The 14,476-nt window shown below is 32.1% G+C and overlaps 1 protein-coding gene across 2 annotated transcripts in view; it reads right to left on the minus strand.

Moving 5' to 3' along the window:
- Nucleotides 1-14,254, minus strand: part of LOC143246693 (uncharacterized) — a 135,957-nt gene extending 121,703 nt beyond the window's left edge. Inside the window, exons 1-2 of one of the 2 annotated variants that reach the window (XM_076493776.1) lie at nt 13,809-14,254; nt 9,339-9,361 (exon numbers count right to left, since the gene is read on the minus strand). The gene's annotated coding sequence lies outside the window, so the exon portion shown is untranslated. Of the gene's footprint in view, nt 1-9,338; nt 9,362-11,787; nt 11,864-13,808 lie in introns of those variants that run through there. The other variant, XM_076493775.1, reaches the window with a different exon arrangement.
- Nucleotides 14,255-14,476: the final 222 nt, after the last annotated feature.

Genomic DNA, 14,476 nt, shown 5'->3' on the forward strand with positions numbered 1-14,476 from the left:
TACAACAATAGTGAGATACAGTGTGTTGTATAAATTACAAAAATAGTGAGATACAATATATTCTGTAGAATTACAACAATAGCGAGATACAGTGTATTCTGTAGAATTACAACAATAGCGAGATACAGTGTGTTGTATAAATTACAACAATAGCGAGATACAGTGTGTTGTATAAATTACAACAATAGTGAGATACAGTGTATTGTATAAATTACAACAATAGTGAGATACAGTGTGTTGTATAAATTACAACAATAGTGAGATACAGTGTGTTGTATAAATTACAACAATAGTGAGATACAGTGTATTGTATAAAATTACAACAACAGTGAGATACAGTGTATTGTATAAAATTACAACAACAGTGAGATACAGTGTATTATATAAAATTACAACAACAGTGAGATACAGTGTATTGTATAAATTACAACAATAGTGAGATACAGTGTGTTGTATAAATTACAACAATAGTGAGATACAGTGTATTGTATAAAATTACAACAATAGTGAGATACAGTGTGTTGTATAAAATTACAACAATAGTGAGATACAATATATTCTGTAGAATTACAACAATAGCGAGATACAGTGTATTCTGTAGAATTACAACAATAGCAGAGATACAGTGTGTTGTATAAATTACAACAATAGCGAGATACAGTGTGTTGTATAAAATTACAACAATAGTGAGATACAGTGTATTGTATAAATTACAACAATAGTGAGATACAGTGTGTTGTATAAATTACAACAATAGTGAGATACAGTGTGTTGTATAAATTACAACAATAGTGAGATACAATATATTCTGTAGAATTACAACAATAGCGAGATACAGTGTATTCTGTAGAATTACAACAATAGCGAGATACAGTGTGTTGTATAAATTACAACAATAGCGAGATACAGTGTGTTGTATAAATTACAACAATAGTGAGATACAGTGTATTGTATAAATTACAACAATAGTGAGATACAGTGTGTTGTATAAATTACAACAATAGTGAGATACAGTGTGTTGTATAAATTACAACAATAGTGAGATACAGTGTATTGTATAAAATTACAACAACAGTGAGATACAGTGTATTGTATAAAATTACAACAACAGTGAGATACAGTGTATTATATAAAATTACAACAACAGTGAGATACAGTGTATTGTATAAATTACAACAATAGTGAGATACAGTGTGTTGTATAAATTACAACAATAGTAAGATACAGTGTATTGTATAAATTACAACAATAGTGAGATACAGTGTGTTGTATAAATTACAACAATAGTGAGATACAATATATTCTGTAGAATTACAACAATAGCGAGATACAGTGTATTCTGTAGAATTACAACAATAGCGAGATACAGTGTGTTGTATAAATTACAACAATAGCGAGATACAGTGTGTTGTATAAATTACAACAATAGTGAGATACAGTGTATTGTATAAATTACAACAATAGTGAGATACAGCGTGTTGTATAAATTACAACAATAGTGAGATACAGTGTGTTGTATAAATTACAACAATAGTGAGATACAGTGTGTTGTATAACTTACAACAATAGTGAGATACAGTGTATTGTATAAAATTACAACAACAGTGAGATACAGTGTATTGTATAAAATTACAACAACAGTGAGATAAGGTGCATTATATAAAATTACAACAACAGTGAGATACAATATATTGTGTAGAATTACAATAATAGCGAGATACAGTTTATTGTATAAAATTACAACAACAGTGAGATACAGTGTGTTGTATAAATTACAACAACAGTGAGATACAGTGTATTGTATAAATTACAACAATAGTGAGATACAGTGTATTGTATAAAATTACAAAAACAGTGAAATACAGTGTATTGTATAAATTAAAACAATAGTGAGATACAGTGTGTTGTATAAATTACAACAATAGCGAGATACAGTGTATTCTGTAGAATTACAACAATAGCGAGATACAGTGTGTTGTATAAATTACAACAATAGTGAGATACAGTGTGTTGTATAAATTACAACAATAGTGAGATACAGTGTATTGTATAAATTTCAACAATAGTGAGATACAGTGTATTGTATAAATTACAACAATAGTGAGATACAGTGTGTTGTATAAATTACAACAACAGTGAGATACAGTGTATTGTATAAATTACAACAATAGTGAGATACAGTGTATTGTATAAATTACAACAATAGTGAGATACAATATATTGTGTAGAATTACAACAATAGCGAGATACAGTGTATTGTAGAAAATTACAACAACAGTGAGATACAGTGTATTGTATAAATTACAATAATAGTGAGATACAGTGTTTTGTATAAAATTACAACAACAGTGAGATACAGTGTATTGTATAAAATTACAACAACAGTGAGATACAGTGTATTGTATAAATTAAAACAATAGTGAGATACAGTGTGTTGTATAAATTACAACAATAGTGAAATACGATATATTGTATAAAATTACAACAATAGTGAGATACAGTGTATTGTATAAATTACAACAATAGTGAGATACAATATATTGTGTAGAATTACAACAATAGCGAGATACAGTGTATTGTATAAATTACAACAACAGTGAGATACAGTGTATTGTATAAAATTACAACAACAGTGAGATACAGTGTATTGTATAAAATTACAACAACAGTGAGATACAGTGTATTGTATAAATTAAAACAATAGTGAGATACAGTGTGTTGTATAAATTACAACAATAGTGAGATACGATATATTGTGTAAAATTACAACAATTGCGAGATACAGTTTATTGTATAAAATTACAACAACAGTGAGATACAGTGTATTGTATACAATTACAACAACAGTGAGATACAATATATTGTGTAGAATTACAATAATAGCGAGATACAGTGTATTGTATAAATTACAACAACAGTGAAATACACTGTATTGTATAAAATTACAACAACAGTGAGATACAGTGTATTGTATAAAATTACAACAACAGTGAGATACAGTGTATTATATAAAATTACAACAACAGTGAGATACAGTGTATTGTATAAATTACAACAATAGTGAGATGCAATATATTGTGTAGAATTACAACAATAGCGAGATACAGTGTATTGTATAAAATTACAACAACAGTGAGATACAGCGTATTGTATAAAATTACAACAACAGTGAGATACAGTGTATTGTATAAAATTACAACAACAGTGAGATACAGTGTATTGTATAAAATTAAACAACAGTGAGATACAATATATTGTGTAGAATTACAATAATAGCGAGATACAGTGTATTGTATAAAATTACAATAACAGTGAGATACAGTGTATTGTATAAAATTACAATAACAGTGAGATACAGTGTATTGTATAAATTACAACAATAGTGAGATACAGTGTATTGTATAAAATTACAACAACAGTGAAATACAGTGTATTGTATAAAATTAAACAACAGTGAGATACAATATATTGTGTAGAATTACAATAATAGCGAGATACAGTGTATTGTATAAAATTACAATAACAGTGAGATACAGTGTATTGTATAAATTACAACAATAGTGAGATGCAATATATTGTGTAGAATTACAACAATAGCGAGATACAGTGTATTGTATAAAATTACAACAACAGTGAGATACAGTGTATTGTATAAAATTACAACAACAGTGAGATACAGTGTATTGTATAAATTACAACAATAGTGAGATACAGTGTGTTGTATAAATTACAACAATCGTGAGATACAATATATTGTATAGAATTACAACAATAGCGAGATACAGTGTATTGTATAAAATTACAACAACAGTGAGATACAGTGTATTGTATAAAATTACAACAACAGTGAGATACAGTGTATTGTTTAAATTACAACAACAGTGAGATACAATATATTGTGTAGAATTACAACAATAGCGAGATACATTGTATTGTATGTCTTAATTTCTATAGTAATTTATAAATGTTTCCAATGGTATTTCGATATTGGAACAATAATAATAAAAGCAATGATTATTTTTAAATTCATGTCTTTTTGGGATGAGATGTCAGACCAGGGGCTCCTTCACCTCAACACAGATGCTGCTGTTCTGAGAAAACAGTGCTCAGCTAGTGAGTGAACTCGTGCAATATTATTTGTAAAGATTTACAGCCGGAGATGAGTTTTGATTATCTGAGAACCAGATATATTGTTTGATTACCTGCTGATGCATGAGTCGTAGCAAGCCATTAGAAGATCATATTTGTGGGAAAATATGTAAAATAAAACGCTTTTGTAACCAGTTAAAACTACAGGAAAAAATTATATTAATAATTCTTGTCATCTTGTATATATATATTAAGTTAGTGTGAACAAACTAAACGGAAGTGTAGTCCTTCTGGAATTATGGATTGAAAAGTGAAACATCTTCGAGAGATGAGGTTTTACTGAGCAGTGTTGCAAACTCAGTAGTGTATAAATTGTATACTAGTTCTACCTTATAAAGAACGTTATAAAACAACGATTTATGTGCTCTGTTCATCGCGAGTATTGAAGCCCGACTTTTAGTGTTTTACGCTCTCAAACATACCGCTCAGCCAGCGAGCTATCAACCTGAAACTTGTGGGAATTCGGAACAATGATTCGATTATTTCGCGAATTATGGATAAGTAGAAATTTCAGATTTCCTATATAATAAGTAGTCAGGATATAATGAAACATGGATTAGTGTTATGCATATTCTGCGGACATCTTAGGTGAGTGAAACTCCAAAAATACTCTTGCAAATTTTAGTCTACGTATTTTAACAAACAAACAGTAAAAAAATCTTTAAAAACTTGGAACGTTGTACTACATGTGTTGTGTGGAGAAAACATATCAACAAAATATTATATCTGAAGATAAGACAGTGTTAAGAACACAATAAACATTTTGTAATCTTGGAACGTGTACTACATGTGTTGTGTGGAGAAAACATGTCAACAAAATATTATTTATGAGGAGAAGACAGTGCTAAGAACACAATCAACATTTTGAAAACTTGAAACGTGTACTACACGTGTTGTGTGGAGAAAACATATCAACAGAATATTATTTATGAGGAGAAGACAGTGTTAAGAACACAATAAACATTTTGAAAACTTGGAACGTGTACTACACGTGTTGTGTGGAGAAAACACATCAACAGAATATTATTTATGAGGAGAAGACAGTGTTAAGAACACAATAAACATTTTGAAAACTTCGAACGTGTACTACACGTGTTGTGTGGAGAAAACATATCAAAAGAATATTATTTATGAGGAGAAGACACTGTTAAGAACACAATAAACATTTTGAAAACTTGGAACGTGTACTACATGTGTTGTGTGGAGAAAACAAGCCAACAGAATATTATTTATGAGAAAAAGACAGTGTTAAGAACACAATCAACATTTTGTAATCTTGGAACGTGTACTACATGTGTTGTGTGGAGAAAACAAGCCAACAGAATATTATTTATGAGAAAAAGACAGTGTTAAGAACACAATAAACATTTTGAAAACTTCGAACGTGTACTACACGTGTTGTGTGGAGAAAACATATCAAAAGAATATTATTTATGAGGAGAAGACACTGTTAAGAACACAATAAACATTTTGAAAACTTGGAACGTGTACTACACGTGTTGTGTGGAGAAAACATATCAAAAGAATATTATTTATGAGGAGAAGACAGTGCTAAGAACACAATAAACATTTTGTAATCTTGGAACGTGTACTACATGTGTTGTGTGGAGAAAACATATCAAAAGAATATTATTTATGAGGAGAAGACAGTGTTAAGAACACAATAAACATTTTGTAATCTTGGAACGTGTACTACATGTGTTGTGTGGAGAAAACATATCAAAAGAATATTATTTATGAGAAAAAGACAGTGTTAAGAACACAATAAACATTTTGTAATCTTGGAACGTGTACTACACGTGTCCTGTAAAGACACATCTATAAAATGATATTTACAAGAGGAAAACTTTAATGTCTTTCATAAAGTTTTCAGAGTATTGTATAAGAATACAAGCCTAATAAGAGACTATTTCTCAAACTTGTCGTAAATCCAAAGTTTTAACCGTTGTCCCACTGGGGTTCCTGATTCTCAAGTGAAGACTGTTAAAATTCTGTACAGGCTTTTAAGTTTAACTGTATTCACTGAGATAAGCGAAACGATAGTGATGTAGAAGCTATTTAAAAGTTTGATTTTTTGTGAAGTGATTTAATAAAAAAAAATTAATTTTGTGCCGTACGGTATATTTGGATAACACTGTACACATTTGTTTCTGAATTCAGATGTTTTATTAGTTCAGAATAACTTGAGTGTGGTTAGTTATTTCTGTACCGTGTACACAATTGTGGACGTTGGACAGCTGTGGTCAATAATTGTCCCTCGCCTCTCTGTGTTTACAAAATGCTATCAACAGAGCATTTTGTCAATACTCCATGCACTTTTAACCCTGCTTAACTTTGGACATCAGACGTTGTCGCACGCACCCGCCACGGGGCACGAGCTAAGTAGCTTCCCTTTCACACCTTTAGGGACAAACACTTTCACCAGTGAGTTAGTGAAAATAGTGCAGGCGTTAAGCCTATTTTAACACCTTGTTCCAGCACTTGAACTAAGAGGTCTCACCAACCAAACTGTCCAGATGTTGGTCTGATGTACAAAAACAAGACCTTTTTTTTTTGTTGTCTGTTTCTCACATGTTACTTTCGAACGATTACAATCTACAGTGAGTGGAAGTATATGAGAAATACTATTTTATTTTAAGAGCTTTATTTATACGTAAAAGGTTAGAACATCTAAGCACGTTCATTTAAGCCAAGTACAATAAACATAACAAACCAACGCTTGTTACAAAAGCTACAGACCTCTTTGAAACCAATTCGAGAAATCAACAACAATATAAGTACGTGTAATGGTGAATATTATAAAAATTCAAGGAAATCAGCCTTTCCCAATGTCCCTCCCGCGGGTCTTTAGTTTGAATAAACCACATAAATCAGACACAAAAAAGGGCGGGAAACATTTGTGCCGTAGTATACTATGCTTCCATATTTCTCCAGTGTCATATTTCCTCAGCCTTTAGTTACTTTCGTAAATACCGGAATATGAGACGAGACATAACATAACTGTCCCGTCCGGTCTCAAACAGCACCAGGAAGCCGAGTATTAGCGACTGTAATAAATCTCCGTTCCTTCTGCCGTAACTCACCACGCGAGGAGCTGGAGCCACGCGCCACGCATTTCTAATCCCGTGGTTTTGAAAAGACGACTGTCATTCGACCTCGCTTTGACTAGGATGACAGGTAATCTTTAAAATATGGTTCTGTGCTGGAAACTGTGCACATAAATTACCTTGGACATTTTATTGTTAGTGTTGGTGTAAATGTTGGCCGTGTGGTTTTCGCCGCATGTTTAATCCGCGCACCAAGGTTTGTTCAGCCGTTAGAAAAAGACATTTTAAATAAAAAAATATGCACATGTTAGCAGCACCGAGCACGCTATGCTCGTGAAAACTGCTCAGTACGTAAAGTAAAAATAAGAAGTAGACATTACTTCATTTTGTTATATTATTTACAGGCATTTTCGCTTCCGGTATCTTTCGAAACGGACGGGAAAACTGCTGTTTTAATGCTCTGGTCATAATAAAAACCAAAACTAACTTATACACTTTATAACGTATACAATTTGAACCGTTTCGGGTTTGTTTTGTTTCAGACTTACCGTGTTTTATTTCACGTGCAACAGTAGATAATATTTATCTGAAAATATCAAATAATAAAAGTTACATGACAAACAAACACGTAAAGTGTTTTAGTATTTTGTTCAGAACCGTTCTATCAAAGGAGGCATTCAGGGGCTGTCCAGGGAGAAAATCAGCCCCTTGTAAGAAACACTCCTTCATAGTATTACTTTAATAAACAACCTATTACAGTTTTTGTATAACAAACAACCTTTTACAGTTTTACTATAACAAACAACCCATTAAGTTTTATCATAACAAACAACCCATTACAGTTTTGCTATGACAAACAACTCATTACAGTCTTACCGTGACAAGCAGCCCTGATGGTATTCTAAGAAACAGTCCAACATGGACTAACTGTAATTTACAGACGATCCACTGGATCATAGTGCATAAACTGTTTTATTTTAATTTTCATAATTTGTTTGATGTCAAGACGTGATTGGCTAATGTTCAATCTCTTCTTTACGTGATTCCTGTTTATCTAATGTGTTAGTTTAAATCGTGTCTTTAAACTTTTTCTTGTCTGCTAAGGTAAAAAGAAGACAACAGAACTAAGGAGTTTTACACGAAAGGCCTCATCGGCAACACTGGATATGGCACATATGGTGCAGCTGACATAATGCATATATTTTTGTTTGGATAATAAGTTCATGGAATTACTCGTTTTGTTCTCCTACTGACATTGTGTCTGTTTATTGTTTCTAGAATAAGACGTTTCCTTGTTCGATTGTTCTTTCGAACAATAACACAATTAATTCAAACAATAATTGCATAAAATGGTATTACAAATAAATAACATTGTGTTATTAAATGGTATTACAAATAAATAACATTGTGTTATTAAATGGTATTACAAATAAATAACATTGTGGTATTAAATGGTATTACAAATAAATAACATTGTGCTATTAAATGGTATTACAAATAAATAACATTGTGCTATTAAATGGTATTACAAATAAATAACATTGTGTTATTAAATGGAATTACAAATAAATAACATTGTGGTATTAAATGGTATTACAAATAAATAGCATTGTATTATTAAATGGTATTACAAATAAATAACATTGTGGTATTAAATGGTATTACAAATAAATAACATTGTATTATTAAATGGTATTACAAATAAATAACATTGTGGTATTAAATGGTATTACAAATAAATAACATTGTATTATTAAATGGGATTACAACTAAATAACATTGTATTATTAAATGGTATTACAAATAAATAACATTGTGATATTAAATGGTATTACAAATAAATAACATTGTATTATTAAATAGTATTACAAATAAATAACATTGTATTATTAAATGGTATTACAAATAAATAACATTGTGGTATTAAATGGTATTACAAATAAATAACATTGTGGTATTAAATGGTATTACAAATAAATAACATTGTGGTATTAATTCTTACCATAATTCTGAATTATAATAACTTAAACAGGCTCTGATGGTAATCACATCTCGTTTACTTAACCCAGTTCAAAGCATAGCTATTGATAATTGTAAAAATTGTATTATAGATATTGTTTAGATGATTATGGTACTACTTACATGCCAGCTGGTATCAATGAATCCTAGAATGAAACAATATACTTCGTAAGCACATGGTGTGCAAAATGTGTTGTAGGTGTTTTTATTTGTTCTTCATTTGTAAGTTAATAGAATAATTACAACGGAATATGATTTTTGTTTTATTCAAAAAGATAACTACTTTGATAAATTTTCAACTAAAATAGAAAAAAATATTGCTCGTTTCGGAATTTTCAAGCGGAACTACGCAAGGGACATCTGTGAATATATATATTCGTATTTTGAACGGGCAGGCTAGATGGGAGGCAGCTGGTCACTAGCATCCACCCACAACTTTTGGGCTACTCTTATGTGGTCAGAGAGTGGAATTTGCCAATCATTCTTACACTGACAGCCTTAAACTGCGAAGCGGATTTCTGCGTTTTCGTGCTGTAAACCATGAACCCCCGGGTTGCACAGACCAAGCACACTAATGCTCTAGATCACTCCCTATTTTAATAACAGAAGAAAGGAAAATAAATTTATTATTCCCCCTACAGAGCTGGAAGTATCGTGGTATATTACTAGAAAACAATTATTGAAAAGATATTTATCTATTTATTACTATGAAAGCCTTTGTAGTTATTGTCCCAAAGTTTTGATTTACGCTAATTGTTAATTTATTATTCAGATCCTACTTAGCCTGTCACCATAGTGATTCGGATGATGTGGTGTTAACACTATGCCTGGTCTGGACCCAGGAACTCCTTCCTTGACAGGCTTTTATATAGCATAAAAAGTGCCAAAACTTAGGGCCTATTTAGTCTGTGTTAGTGTTTAAATTGAACTAAACAAGGAGCATTGTAGGGTAAAAAGTGAAATTAGATTCGTGTAACTCACGAAATTTGGAGAAATCGATCGTGTCTAACTGACTGCCCGATCACCATTTGGCTTTTGTATATATCTGTTGTTTATTATTTTCTTAAAGATAAAATAAAGTTGGTCCTCTTATTATTGTATTTAAGAACATAGATTTCCATGTTTATCCGAGATTAAATATTTTAATAATGCAAAAGTAAGGTGGAAACTTTCTCATAATTCATTTGACGACAAAAATGTAGATTACTAGAACTTTTTTGTTACACGGTAAATAGATCTTTTATTATTTAAACTTTGCTGTTTAAATAAATAAATAGTATTTTCGAAAAAAAAATCAAAATAATCGGAACATATAAATATCTGGTCTTAAAGTGACCAACACCACACCATACTAAAACATATAAACATCTGGTCTTAAAGTGACCAACACCACACCATACTAAAACATATAAACATCTGGTCTTAAAGTGACCAGCACCACACCATACTAAAACATATAAATATCTGGTCTTAAAGTGACCAACACCACACCATACTAAAACATATAAATATCTGGTCTTAAAGTGACCAACACCACACCATACTAAAACATATAAATATCTGGTCTTAAAGTGACCAACACCACACCATACTAAAACATATAAATATATTGTCTTAAAGTAACCAACACCACACCATACTAAAACATGTAAATATGTGGTCTAAAAGTTACCAACACCATCACACAAAAACATATAAATATGTGGTCTTAAAGTAACCAACATTACCATACAAAAACATACAAAATATTTGGTCTTAAGGTGACTAACACCACCATACTAATACACATAAATATCTGGTCTTTAAGTGACCAACACCACCATACTAAAACATATAAATATTTGGTCTTAAAGTGAACAGAACGGCTTACTAAAACAAATACAAATCTGATAAGGCTTGCTAAAACAGGGAAATTTTTTATCTACAAGTTACCAGAATGGCTTAATAAAACAAATAAAAGCTGATATGGCTTACTGAAAAAAAAAAATCCTCTAATTTATAAGTGCCTAATATTGTGGCTTACTAAAACACAGACAAATTTGATCTTTAAGTGACCAGAGTGACTTGATAAAACATGCAAACCTTTGATCTGTAAGCGAACAGACAGATTATCAAAATGCACGTGACATAATCTTCTAAAAGTGACCAGTAGCGTCTTTAAAAACAAGTTAACATCTAGTCCATAAGTGACCAACGATAACTTAAACATTTTAACGATTGCTCTTTAAATAGACTAGTTGACCCCTCCTCTTCCCGAAAAGAGAAGGAAAGTGGAATCCTACAACCGGAAGTAGCCAGGTTGACTGTGACGTATGAGCTCGAGCTGTAATCTGATACCAAACCATTAAGGATCATCCTATACAACAGTTAAACAGTCAGCACATTTTTTCTCCGAAATTTCTCGTACGATAAGAAAAATGGGTTACATCAGAATAAACGGTATTGTAAACTTCATCGCAAATATGATTTAAGTAAAATGAAATATACGGATCTGTTTTATCTATAACTCTCCTCTTGTATTTTATTTTATGTAAATGAATGTAAGAGAAATGAGAAGGAATACGAAACTTACAGTAAATTATCTGTTTCCTCTCTCATTCATGTTCCACGTGCCTAAGTTTCACTGCCCTAGCTAAAAACATTTCTCCGGACGGCCATGACTCCTTCTGTTTAGGTTATAAGAATTTTCTCCATTTGTGCTTCGATCCATCTACACAAACACCGTGACGTGACACTTCTTTTTGTACGCATGCGCATCAACTATTTTTCACAAACCCAGCTCAGCGATTCTCGGAGAAAAATTTCTGAAGAATTCTCACTATTTGAGCTGAAGAACATTGAGACTGAGTCGCAGGTTTCATTTAGGTTTGTAAATTAAGACTCATAAATGTTCCGAATTCAGTAAAGGTTTAATGAAACGATTTATCTACAAGAGCCATCGATTTCGGTATATACAGAATTTCCACAGTTCTCTTTCGCTGAATTTGGAGCTTATATAGAGTTTGACGGAGTTTCATGATCGGAATGTAGAGTTTCAAGAAATTTGTGGATTTGGTTTAACTTCTAGTATTGTTTCATGACTGGGTATTTGGGTTTCAAAAGTTTTGTATGCTTAGGTTAAATTTTGACCGAGTTTTGTGACTGGGTGGGTATTGATTTTTAAGAGTTTTGCACACTTGGCCATACAATTGATAGAGTCTTGTGGTTGGGTATTGAGTTTCAATAGATTTGTATATTTCGGTGAAATTCTGATTGGGGTTCATAAATGGGTATTACTTTAAAAGAGCATTGTGTATTTGGGTAAGGTTTTGATAGAGTTTTGTGGCTAGATTTATAAACAAAAAAACCCTTGTGTAACTTAGTTTTGTTTGAAATCTAAAACTTTTTAACAATTATATGATAGCACTCGCTAACAAAATGGTCTAAAGAGGTTTTTTGTTGTTGCGCGAATACTAAGAAATGTTTTTAAACGTAAAATGGTAAATATAAAACATGATCAAAACATTTACTCGAAGTAGAACCAAATCTACTTTAATAATAGATGTCATGACAGTTGGTTACTAATACCTCTAACATTTATAAAACTGCAGATAAAACTTAACCAAGAAAACTATGCCTTTCTGTTGAAACAGGTCATAGCAGTCTTAAAGAACTGTGGTTCTCACTTATATCCACTTGGAGAGTTTTAAGGGGAGTATATCCATCTAGTTGGACAGTTTTAAGGGGAGTAAGTCCAACTAGTTGAAGAGGTTTAAGTGGATTCTGCCCATCTAGTTGGAGAGGTCAAAGTGGAGTATGTTCGTCAAGTTGGAAAAGTTTAAGGCTAGTATGTCCATCTAGTTGGAGAGTTTTAAGGGGAGTATGTCCATCTAGTTGGAGAGTTTTAAGTGGAGTATGTCCAACTAGTTGAAGAGTTTTAAGTGGATTATGCCCATCTAGTTGGAGAGGTTAAAGTGGAGTATGTTCGTCTAGTTGGAAAAGTTTAAGGCTAGTATGTCCATCTAGTTGGAGAGTTTTAAGGGGAGTATGTCCGTCTAGTTGGAGAGGTATAAGGTGAGTATGTCATTCTCGTTGGAGAGGTTTAAGAGGAGTATGTCCATCTAGTTGGAGAGTTTTAAGGGGAGTATGTCCATCCAGTTGGAGAGTTTTAAGGGGAGTATGTCCATCTAGTTGGAGAGTTTTAAGGGGAGTATGTCCATCTAGTTGGAGAGATATAAGGTGAGTATGCCATTCTCGTTGGAGAGTTTTAAGGAAAGTATGTCCATCTAGTTGGAGAATTTTAAGGGGAGTATGTCCATCCAGTTGGAGAGTTTTAAGGGGAGTATGTCCATCCGGTTGGAGAGTTTTAAGGGGAGTATTTCTATCTAGTTGGAGAGGTTTAAGGGGAGTATATCTTTCAGTTCAAGCAAGTTGCACAGAACGACTAACAATGCGTTTATTTTTAGAATCGGAGAAAAAATTTGTTAGCTGTTTATTCTTTTAATTTTCATCAGAAACTATGAGAGTGTATTATAAAAGCGGTTTTAATAACCACTCCCTACCGACTTTGAAATCGTCTTACACAAATAAGAATAACTGAAATACAAAACTTACCACGCGCATCACTTCCTTCTTTAATTACGTGTTCCGAAGTGCGCGTGCCTACCATAACCCTTTCACTACGTGACTCACAGTGCGTTCCAAACAGATTTTACTTCAGTTCTCTGAGCTGAATCATCACCGTGAAAGTGTAGTAAACAGACTAGCCAACCCTTCCCTCCCGTCTGTGACCACTTGTCCAAACCTTTCTTTGACCATCAATCACGTGTGCTGTCCAAATGGTCACTCTGATAAAGCCTGTGATGAACTACCACTCGTCTACGACGTTAATAGCCAAATTCTATCAATAAAACATTGACTGCTAGTCACCGGAGATTTTAATGAAATCCGATGGTGAAAGTGAAATAGATTTTTCCTAGATAGATGATGACGAACCAGTTGGAACTTTGCAATTCTAGAATATCCCAGAACATTCACGTGAAACAAGAATTCGGCCTTCTTCATATTCGAACAGTGGAATTTGAGATACCAAAACCAAAACCAAAACCCAAGCGTCTTTCCTTTGACGTCATACAGTTTACCAGTTCGTAAATCGTGGTATCCAATGATTCAGCTGATTAAAATGTCCATGTTTTGTTTTCAATAAAAAACAGTCTAATAAACTAAAATGTTAATTAGCATAATAGCTGATACTTTCGTTGGATTGCTTGTTGTTAAACTCA

Source organism: Tachypleus tridentatus, chromosome 3, assembly GCF_004210375.1.
Source record: "Tachypleus tridentatus isolate NWPU-2018 chromosome 3, ASM421037v1, whole genome shotgun sequence".
Taxonomy (NCBI): domain Eukaryota; kingdom Metazoa; phylum Arthropoda; class Merostomata; order Xiphosura; family Limulidae; genus Tachypleus; species Tachypleus tridentatus.